General features: G+C 35.8%; 1 pseudogene; it reads right to left on the bottom strand.

The window, feature by feature from the left end:
- Positions 1 to 9,029: 9,029 nt before the first annotated feature.
- On the bottom strand, positions 9,030 to 10,109 carry LOC101725848 (centromere protein O pseudogene; annotated as a pseudogene).
- Positions 10,110 to 10,341: the final 232 nt, after the last annotated feature.

Genomic DNA, 10,341 nt, shown 5'->3' with positions numbered 1-10,341 from the left:
GGCACAGTCTAGTGACTTTAGTGATAACAAACAAGTAGCCACATTTTATTTATCTTGAATTTCCTCTTACTGACATATATGCTCTAGGATTTTACATTTCCTATCATGGACGTAAAATTTCCAGGTATCAGCTAAACACCTGCATTCTGGGTCAGCAGAATGTCTTGCATATGGTGAAGCAGGAATGCAGGCACTTAAAATTTGTGGTTCCCTCATTTGTACGGAGTTCTCTTCATGTAGCCAGCCAGATAGAAATATGAAACATGGAGAAGTCCCATGAGCTATATATATGTCCTATCATGAAAGTTATGCAGGTCATTTCTGGTAATATTCATTTAGTGAAAATAGCTGCATTTAAGAGGAGCTGAGAAATGTGGTAATAATATCCAGTGACAACTGAATTAAGAAAAACAGCAAATTATTGACATACATCAATACAGTGTTAAGGATTAGCTCCAATGATTTGTAGATAAAGACCATAATGATACACTGGATAGAAGTGGTTGTATGATTTAATCAAAAGTATTAGTGGGGTAATCTTGAGACTCATTTGACATTTACATATCTTCCAAATTTGTTGGTGGCTTCCTCATCTTAACTCCTATGGCTTTGTATTTGTGGAGATTTTATAGCAGTGAGCATTTGAAATTATCAGGAACTATTTCTAAAGGAAAGATTTATTTTAAGAGCTTTGAAGTTGTCCAAAACCCAACAGCTCAAACACTGAAGGGTGGGGAAGTCACTGGGACCAGGTGAATTCTGAGGCTTTTAATGGTTCTTCATCTCAAATACTTCTGATATATCTTCTGTGTCAGAACACCAACACTTTCAAGTTCTCAGATAACATATAGTTGCAAGTTGCTTATTCTGTAGCTTTCATATTTGTCCTCCCTACATCCTAGAGAACTATCCGAGTTAGACACTAAATCTCAATTTAAAAGTCTAGAAGAATGAAGCGAATTGATCCAACGTATATTAGTTTTTTATGCCTAAACTAATCTATTAGCAAATGCTTAGTGACCTTTGCATTTTGTGTTATTGCTCACATAAGTCACCAAAAATTTACAACTATCAAATATAAGAACTAGTCCAGTGATTCTGGGTGAGATGATGCATAGATTAGAATGAGAATAGATGAAAATGGGAAAGATGGATTTGGGGTGGTTGTAAAAAGACTTAGAATGCCACACTAATTACAAAGTCATGATGGTAAAATCAGAATGATGATTTAAAAAGATCATTTTGAAGATATCAAGGAAGTTTAATTGGAATGAGAATGTATTCTGAAATTTTCTGCAGTGATTGGCTTGGTTGGGCTGTATTGGTGAGAACTGTGGCTATTTTATATGCAATAATCTGAACATTACTACTTAGTGCATTATTATATGGGTTTTGTTTTTATGCATATTTTAAAGGACATATTTTAGTTATTTTTGTACTGCACATTGCCACATTATTCTGCTACCATACTAAACAATGCAGTCAGAGATCACTGTTTATCATATAATATACTTACTGATTATATTAGTGCATAAAATATTTTCTACAACACAAGAGGTAACCTTGAAAATATACACTTCTTATCTAAATTTTTATTTTTTAACTTTTTGACTTATCTAGGACATTCAGCTCTTATTTCATACTTCTAAATTGAAAAGTTTAGAAACCATAGGAATATATAAATAAATGATATTTTAGTTCTGAAAAAGTCAAAATATATAAAATTCACAAGCATTTCTAGAATTTTTTTACAGTGTTTTATCTTCTCCACCTTTTCTCAATTGATTTAATGTATTCCCAAAAGTGCTTAACATTTTTGAAATATTAAATTTATATGTTCTTCAGTCTGTTCATTATAAAGTTAAATCTCAGTTTTTCAGCTTGTACAAGAAAAGGCAAAGGATGCTTTAAAATAATCATTGATCAGTGTACAGTTTTAAAACTCACTTTTTTGAGTCCATGATACATAATTTTCCAAATTTTAGAAACTTTCTTTATATTCTATATAATATATATTATATAGAGGCAGTAGTGTTCCTGCAAATGATTACCAACTTGCTAGCCAGAATAAAATTCCTTTATTTATCATAATTGCTTATTTCTGTTGTGTAAACACTCCCACACTGCATGATTTAAAGTCATAGAAGATCCAAAGTGGACTTAGGAAGCAATACCTGTACACAGTTGACTCTCACCAGCCAACACAAGCCTGCTCAACCACACAATTAACTGAAGCATTTGTAGGGTTTGTCCCATTTTGCACTCCTTCTTGTGCACATTTACAATAGGCCAAAATCAATCCAGGAGGGCCACCAAGAGCTATAATTTTCTGTGTCTATGGGTACGATGAAAACCAAGCCAAAGAATAAAATTTATTTAAAAGAAGGTGGAACATTGACCAGGGTTGGAGACCTGCAATGCTTCTCTTAACTAACCAGTGAAAACAATTCATTGATTCCCTGAGTCTCTTGGTCAACAAGCAGACTGGATTAGCCAAAGACCTACCTCAATTTTAGCATCTAGAACTCCTGAGCCAGGATCTATTATCCCTGGGTGTATTTGTCACTATGTGAGTTTGAGAGCCTGTCTCCTACCCTATTTTCCTTCCACACTTCAACTTCATTGAGATTTTCCTTGGTCCCTAGGTTCTGGTGTGATTCAGCAAGAAATACACTCAGGGTTCTCTGCTGGTCATCAAGGTCCTAGCAACCAGATGGAACTTTGCCAAGGCTTTAGAAGCCATGAGGATCCACCAATGTCTGTGACATTCTGTTTTAATCTTGTCATGGAGACACTGAGCCAGGCAAAGGAGTGTTGTGGCAAAGTAGAACAGCTCGGTGCTACAGCCAAGTGTTATAGCTCAGTGTCACAGCCAAGTGCCACAGCTCTGAGGTACAGCTGAATGTTACAGCTCAGTGTCATGGGTCTGGGTCATGGCTATCCCAATTTGAAGACTTGAGAATCTGATGGTTACTCGAAGAGGTGGAGAAAAACCTTTATTACACTGCCAGGCTCAGGGGAGTTTGTACTCTGAAGTCTTAGCATCTCACCAGAAATGAGAGCCTCCTTATATAAGGATATACAGGGTAGATGAGCATGCTCACTGAAGCAGAGGGCTGGAGTTACAGAACATTCCTGAGAGGTCAGGAAGTTTAAACAGTTACAAAACATTTTGATCACAAACTGTTACACTTCTGGAACAAAACATTCTATGGGAAAAAAAAAAAAAAACATGGAGGCAAGTCAAGGACCTGACTTTGCTGATAGAAGACACTAGGCTGAACCCAGATTCCAAGCACTGATGCGAGAAAGTGTGGTGTCTTTTATTGTACTAGAATGTGGAATTTAATAATTGGAACTTTACTCTGCAGTTAGAAATAAACAACTAGAGTTTTAGCGTTTCCAATGGAAAAGTATGTTTGAATGCATTCAAAATTATTTGGTAGCCTAGAATCAATAAAACAATGTCACTGAAAACTAAATTTGAGGACACATTATTAAAAATGAAAAAAACACCTTGATGTGATAGATAAGTCTTAGGAGCTCTTTACCTAAATTTGAAGTACAGACTTTTAGAAAAAGGACTAGAAAGAGACAAACCCAAATTATTTTAGAACAACTTGTGCTAATGGCCAAAGTAACAAGAAACATTCATTCTTGAAGGATGCATCATAACACTTCCATTTTAAAGGCTGTAAAAAGTTTCCAAATACATCACACAAATGAAGTTTCAGACAACCCTAAAAATACTTTGGATGAAAAGTGTGAATTTCAGAGAAGCATAAAGATGCTTTTAAAAGAAGCAGAAAGATAGAAAATAAGAGTGACAGAACTTAACATATGAAGGAACAAGTACTACCACACAGGACAGGTCACATCTTTAAGGGAATATGTGCTGTTCTTGGAGAAGACACCATGTATAGTGGAACATGCAACCCAATATAAGAAAATCACCAGCATATGGACATGTCTTGTAAGATGGTTTGAAGAGATTGACATGGTTAAGTAAAATATTCATAGTGATAGGATGAATACCAGGCCTCCCCAATGATATTCACATCCTTATTCCCCAAAACTATAATATTTGTCCATTCTTGAAAAAAGGAAGCTTGTAGATATGATCAAGTTAAGGAATTCAAGACAGTGAGAATATCCTGGTATAGTTGGATGGGCCCAACATAAACACAAGAGTTTTTATGGGATAAAGGCAGAGGGTCAGAATCTGAGAGGAAAATGTGCCACCAGACACAGAAATATTAATGATATGACCACAAACCAAGAAATGGGGGTAGCTTTAAAAGTGTAATAAAAGAGAAATCGATGCTCTCCCAGGGCTTCCAGAACAAAAGCAGCCCTGTTGATATACATCTAGCTTACCCCCCGAACAAAAAAAGAAGAAAACAACTGATATAGACTTTTGATGTCCTGAGAAACTATAAGAAGCTTGGGTTGTGTAAATCACATTTGTGATTTCTTATGGCAATATCAGGAAACAAATTTGCTTAAAGATTCTTAAAGACTGATAAACCCGAATTAACAATGTCAGCTGAAAACTAACATAACTGATAACACTGTGATCACACTAGTCTCTAAAGTCTGAAAGTTTCCCTGCAGAAACAGAGAAAAACAATGAGGAAGTGAGTGGAAAAAGTTCCAGGAAAAACACCAAGTATTTTCTGTACTTTATTGAGAAAAGCTAGATGTGTATTTTCTCCAAAGCTTCAATTTAAAGGAAATTAACCATAAAAACAGGAAAATATTTTCAAAGAAATTGACTAGATCATCCATATATGTGAAGGACTGGACATCTATAAAATAAAAGTCTACAATTTTCTACAAAAATTAAAAATAATCACTGGCAGTTATCAAGACTAGCTTGTTTTCAAAGAAAAGTTCACAGTAATAGGTTGCTAGTGCTGAGAAACATACTGATGTAAGAGCAAAAAAAACAAGTTTGTGAAAAAATCTTAATTGAACAAAATTTAAATTTGAATATTTCAAAATATATTTTTACATCCCAACTATGCCCTCAATGTTCCAAGTGTAATAGTGGGCAGAGGCCTGAGAGGTCAGCAGGAAATTCTTGGTGAACACATTCTCCAAGATGAATTGAAATCAGGTTGACAGTCAGGTTGGTGTGGAAATCCTCTACACAGATGCCGCCCAGTGGAGTCATGACCCAGGAAAACGACCTCTACCCCAGGCCAACTCATAAAGATTGGGTTCTCCACAACACAGAACTTTCTCCTTGCCAAGAAATACCCTTCAGATCTCCTTTTAATTCAGTTATTCTACTAGAATAGGAAATTAATGCCCAGGATCCAGCCCTTCATGTCTTCCTGTGTCAGAGGTCAGTTGTTATAGGGAGATCCCTCGCAAAAGGACTCTTGCCCTTTTCTCTCTTCTAAAATGTGAAGGCAAGCCTTTCCAGGATTTCTCTGTAGCAGACTTCCCAAGCCTACCCTATCCTCACTGGTAACCAGAAATACGGCCACACTAAGTACTAGATTTGTTCTTGTACCACACAGTCCACAACAGGAATAAGTCACTCTTCATGTTGATCCTTCTTTCTGATGTGCTTACTTCCAGAAACATAGCAAGATGCCTTTATCCTTTCTTTAATAAAGTGATTGATTCTTTCCTTTCATTTTATTGCTGTTAAATTGCCATTTTTCTCCAGTGGAATATTGGCAGTTATAATTCTTAGGATCATTTTTATGACTGCAGATGGTTTCATTATAAAGCTTACAATGTAGTCATTTTGAATCCTGTTTGCATTTGGGATTTATAGTATACATATGATTAATAAATCCATGAAAATAATCCAGAAACACTGCAAGAATTTATTTTATCATTATTCTAAAATGATTTTGGACTTTACCTGTTTAGGTATTGCTATTTTAAATGATTTTTATGGTATCTAAAATAGATAATTTAAAAAATAAATGTACAATATATACATATAAGGAAGTCAGTTGTGTTTGCTCTGACTCAGTCTTCAAGAGGCTGTAACAGCACTGAATATGGAAAATAATCTTCAACAACTCTGTCTTTGTCACATGGTCACCTCTTCTTCATGACCATCATCCACTTGTGTTTAGTCATAATCTCTGCACCTTACACTTTTATAATATTCATTTCTTTTTCACTTTTATTTCTTGTTTTCTACTCTGTTCACATTTATGACATTGCATTTAAGGTACTACAATGGTACCCTCAGATACCATTACATAGAACACAGGTCAATCTCTTTGAAAATGCCCAATAATAGGAAAGATTTTTCTCTTAAACATGGACAAGGCTGCAATTTCCTAAACTATTTCAAATTTGAATTTGGGCCTATTGAGATGTGTGCAATGTTCCTAGACAAACACTATATTTTTAAGGAAATACTATGCCAAGGCATATCATAGAATGTGCCTTAAACACAAATTTCTGTGCATCGTAGCAGTTCCAAGAAAGTCAGCTTAGATTCAACCTTAAATCTTGACTCTTTAGTGCAGAGAAGAGGCTCAAATATTTTTCTCCATTGGTCAGTAAATTAGCTGCTCTTCCCTCCTATCACCATCTGCATCTCCCACAGTTCCACATCATCCAGTCTCACTAGAACATGTTTGCAGTGAACTTAGAAAGCTATAAAGTCAGTTTCACTGTTTAAAGGAAGATATTTTTACATCTCTTGGGAGAGAAATGATGATCAAGGAAAGGGCCAATATAATACAAAATTCTGAGTTTCTCCTTCTAACTCCATTTTTCTTTTTCAAATCATCAAAGAGAAATAGCAGTCTAATATGTCTCAAGTTATTTGAGTGAAACAGTTGATCAAACATATGTTACTATGATGTTGATTCTTAACTTTCCCTCCACTTCTCATAAGTCAAGTTGTTGAAAAGGCAGGACCTAGAAAGGAAATGATGCAAAGAATTAGCTCAAAGAAAATTGTCAGTACCCAAAGAGGATTTATATTTATTCAGAGAGTTGTTAAAATGGCCACCTCCTCTAAATTATTATATTTGCTTGATCAGATAATGCCTTTAAAGCTTTCCAGAATAAAGATGGTCTTTTGCCTTTCAAATTTATCTAAAATCCACAGACAATTTTAGAAGCTTTTTCAAATACCAAAATAACAGATGCATCAGTTAATCTTTACTTCCCTGAAGTGGAGGAGTTTGAAAACTATCAATCTCTATAACCTAATGTGGGCTTTTCAAGTCACTGAAAAATGACTACTTCCAAATTTTCCCTTAAAGAAACTCCTATCTTGTAGCTCTTAGAGCATCTCTATCATATTAGAAATGAAATTAAAGTTCATGAAAACTGAACACATTAAATAACATTAAAATATTGATAGGAGGATAGTCAGGGATTTAGCTCAGCGGCACCACGTCCGCCTCACAAGGGCAAAGTCCTGAGTTTGATCCCCAGTAACTCAAAAACAAAACAAACAAACAAACAAAAATATTGGTAGGAGGAGTGGCATCTTAATCCAATGCAAAAATTTGGAGAATCTTTACCAAATGATGAAATAAATGTAAAGATTTCCACAGAATATGTCTATTAGAAACTATACTTATGTAAATAATATACACTAGATAACTCGTGTTTATAATTAATCTTCCTTACAGAAGTAACCGGAGCATTATAATCATGCAATAGTCTTCCATGCCCCAGAGTGGCATATCAAATGGTTGCCATGGTTATGGGACAGGGATCACAAAGTGCTATTTAGAACCTGATTGCTGGTCAATAAAGATCTGCACAAGGGAGTGACTTGCCACTGGAGAATCAACAAAATATCTTTGAAGACAGATTAATAAATATATCCACAATTAAATTAAAATAACCAAGCAATGCCAAATCATTATGAAAAAAATAACTTCCTCCAAAATTCAATTTGATGAAGGAGATTGAAACCCATCCTTAATAACTTTAACATGTTTTGGACAATTTTACAGCATTAATGAAATTAATGGAAAAAAACCCTGAAAAAAGTCTTTCACTGAATTGAAGTCAAAAGGTGATTTCAGGTTGCCTTAGGAGATATATGAATTTAATTTTATGAATTATGACCATAAAATACTTGTACACATTCATTGAAAGATTTTTATATAAAAATGTATGTTACAATTTATTTTAATTGTGAAACTTGTCTTCTCTAAAGATTTTTCATGGACATAATGTCTCTTTTGACTTAAATATTATGTAGATTTATTATAGAAAAAAGGAAGATAAAGAGGGAAAGTGGGAAAATACATGTTCTTTGATTGTTTCTATGGAAAGTACCTTCAGAGTTACTGATCTCACTGAAAACCACATCAACTTGAGTCATTATGATGATATGGTATCAAATGCACAAGGTTAATTTTTTATTAAAAATAAATGTGTATGCTGGGGATTTAGCTCAATGGTTCCAGCGCCTCCCTTTGCAAGCGCAAGGTCCCGAGTTCGACCCCAGGTACAAAAAAAAAAAAAAAATCTGTAAACATATGCAATCCCAGAAAAGTACATGGAACATGTGCCACTTTGATGACTTATCTTATTAAAATATCTAAAAGAAAATTTTTTTTACTTCATACATTTAGCTTTTATTTTATCAAACAGTATTTTACCACAGCATATTCCTTACAAAACAGTGGCCTAGAATATACATTGCTCCAAGCCAAAGATTAAATACATTTCTTTTAAGTACATGACCTACATATCATGAATCCAGACTCTTCTAAGAACTTCCTTTTCAAAAGTCTTAGGAAATTGAGGCAGAATTATTAAAAGCTCCCATAAATACTAGAAATTCTCTTTACTCTTTCACAAAATGTCTTCTATTGGCCTACAGACCATTTTGATTTTCACCTAAAATATATGATCAAATACCTCAGAAGAACACATGATCTTGAGCATTATAACAAGTGACCAGTCATGGAAAACTGTCCAAAAACTTCAATGTCTATGGATTCAAACTTACTCCTTGTCATCCTGATGAAGCAACATCAGGGTGAAGATGGTGCCTTGACACAGCATGGGCCTTTCAGCAGTTTGCAGGTCTAGGTCTGGCCATTCACAGCAGAGGAGTCCCCAGCAGAAACAGTATGTCAGGAGGCCAGGCTCAAATCTAGTTCCTCTTCTCTTGCAGATGAAGCAAATACCTGATGCAGGGGCTTTGTGCAGAATAAAGCTACATGGAATGCCCGCTGCTCTTCCCTTGAAGCAGACAAGGCTTCTGTCCCTTGATATGTAACAGTGGCGTCAGTTGGAAGAGTTGTAGTGAGGTCCTCATATGGCAATCTGGTACAAAACGAGGACTGACTCATCAGGTCCACTTTGTAAGTAAATGACAGCAAGTTGCACAGGGAGTTTCTTTGCAAGGGTCTGGTCAAAAAGGCTGCAGAATCACTCTGAAGTCTCTGAAGTTGGTCTGCCTGGTACTTCCTCCCAGCAAAAGCATATAGGGACTCGTCCGGACTGAATAGGAAGCGCTGAATATCAGTCTGTAGGTTTTTTGCAGCTATCTTTTCTAGGGGAATGAAGACTGGAATGGAATGGTGATGGATCCAGACTGGTCTCTGTATGACAAAGTCCGCAAAGTAGGAATCCCGTAGGTTCCCCTCAAAAGCAGTGCTGATGCACACACAGACTCCGCTGCTGGTCAGTTTTCTGTTGAGCCCTTTAAAATGATACGCCTGCAGAATGGCTTTCACACTTTCCTGTTTCCTTTCCAAAACTTCTTGCTCTCTGATCTCCACTGTTTGTCCAGATTCTACATTGGCAGATGCTTTACCTCTGGCTCGCTGCTGGTTCACTTCAGCCCTGAGCTTGTCTTGCAGGCGCCTCAGTTCACAAATCTTGGTCCCAAGAGCAATTTCCTCTGCCTGAGCTTGCTGTAGCTCTTCAGACCTTTTACAGTGTCTGTTCATTTGAGCCTCTAATCCTTCCAAGTGAGCTAAAATACCTGCTTTGTTCTCACTGTCTTGACGTACAGTATTCACCTGCTCCATCTGCTCGAGGCCCAGGCTTTTCTATGAAGTGCTCCAAGAAAGTTTACTAGGAACCTAGATGTCCTCTTTTCCTCCTCATCCAGGCCACTGACAAGTTTTCCACCACCTAAACCTTTAAAATCAATCCATCAGTCCCAGAAGGCTCTGCCTAAAAAAATTTTTTTAAATAAAATTAATCTCTAATTTTTTTAGTTTTATGAACAAAATCATTTTGAACAAATCTTAAAATTTTTCTTAGGAAGTAGATTAAAAAACAACTTTTTCCCTTTCCAAAATTAACTAACACTACAGGTACACAAAGTACACACATTTTTGACTGAAAAAATCATATCATTTCAATTTTTTTGAC

This window comes from Heterocephalus glaber, unplaced genomic scaffold (genome assembly GCF_053883595.1).
Source record: "Heterocephalus glaber isolate CG9 unplaced genomic scaffold, H.glaber_assembly_v1.0 deba00000122, whole genome shotgun sequence".
Classification (NCBI taxonomy): domain Eukaryota; kingdom Metazoa; phylum Chordata; class Mammalia; order Rodentia; family Bathyergidae; genus Heterocephalus; species Heterocephalus glaber.
This window is presented reverse-complemented; position numbering and strand designations above follow the sequence as displayed.